This window comes from Nothoprocta perdicaria, unplaced genomic scaffold, assembly GCF_003342845.1.
Source record: "Nothoprocta perdicaria isolate Ctin4 unplaced genomic scaffold, notPer1 scaffold_126, whole genome shotgun sequence".
Lineage (NCBI taxonomy): Eukaryota > Metazoa > Chordata > Aves > Tinamiformes > Tinamidae > Nothoprocta > Nothoprocta perdicaria.
This window is the reverse complement of record NW_020454383.1, coordinates 212,433-213,769: the sequence shown is the minus strand read 5'-3', so window position 1 is coordinate 213,769 and position 1,337 is coordinate 212,433.

Genomic DNA, 1,337 nt, shown 5'->3' with positions numbered 1-1,337 from the left:
CTGCGCCGCGCGCCTCCGCCGCTCCCGCCGCGGCCGCGTAGTACGAGACGAGACGGGAGAAAACAAGCGGAGACGAGCCCTTTTCTCGGTTGCCCAATATGGCGATTGAGGCTGACGAAGAGAGCAATGATTGACAGCACGAGTCTATTTAAACAGCGGAGCGGGGCCATTGGCTGCGGCGGCGGCGCCGCCCCGTCGGCGCGGACCGTTCTCGCCGCCGCCGCCGCCTCTAAAGGTGGCCCCGGGCCCGGCCCGGCCCCGCGCAGCGCCGCGGCACGACACGACACACGGCACGACACGCGGGGTCCCGCGGGACGCGCAGCTTCCCCCCCCCCCACACACACACACACACCAGCCAAGGGCGGGCTGGGCCAAGCCCCCCGGCCCCCGCAAAACCCCCTCAGCCTCCGCAAACCCCTCCGGCTCCCGCAAAACAAAACAGAACAGAACACCCCGCCGCCTGGCTGGAAGGGCTGAAGCGAGAAATAAGTGGTAGCAGCTAGTTACATTTTGACTCGTTCTTGCGACGGGAACGGCCCGTGGCCGCTCTCCCCGGGCGCCCCGGGCTCCGGCGCTGCAGCAGCCCAGGGCTGCAGTTGAAGGCGGGCCCGGGGCGCACAGGGGGCTCTGCCCCCCACCCGGCGCGTGCAGGGGGGCTGCTCCCCTTCCCAAGAGCACCCCAGCCCAGCCCTCTGCAGAGCCGGGGTGGTGGCTCTGCGAGGAGGCAGGGAGCGGAGAATAACCCCTTGCTGCCCTGTCCTCCCTGCATCGAGAGACTGGGTGAAGAAATGGCTCTAAAAACCTCTGCTGGCATTTCAGACCTCAGCAAGCAGGGGAAAGAAGACAAAAGCATTAGTTTTCATCCCTGCTTGTGTGCACTGGAGATTAGATGAGCCAAGAATCACAGCCAGGGATTTTCTGAGATACTTCCTCAGTTGGCTGTAGCAGGTAAAGTGGAGATAAGAGACGCACAGTGTCCTCCTCTATACCCTGCCCTACTCCAGCCCATTCCTCAGCCGCCTCCCTTCCCTAGGCAGAGCAGCCCCTTGGACACGGTGCAGGGCGCTGCCCGTACCCCAGGATGCTGCTGCCTACTGCCGAAGGCCCTGGGGCTCCTCACACCAGTCCATCTGCCAGTTTCTTCTCTGCTCTGCAAGGTGCCCAACCCTCTCCAATGCTCGCTTCTGCAAAGTTTGCAGCTGTGACAAATTATTTCAGTGAGGTGGAAGTCAGTGCAACAAGGTGTGACTAGCTGAGTGAACAGGGTCAACTGATTTGGCCTCAAAGACATTGAGGTGTTGACCCTGTCCTGGTCAAACATGCCTACAGTGGTTTGG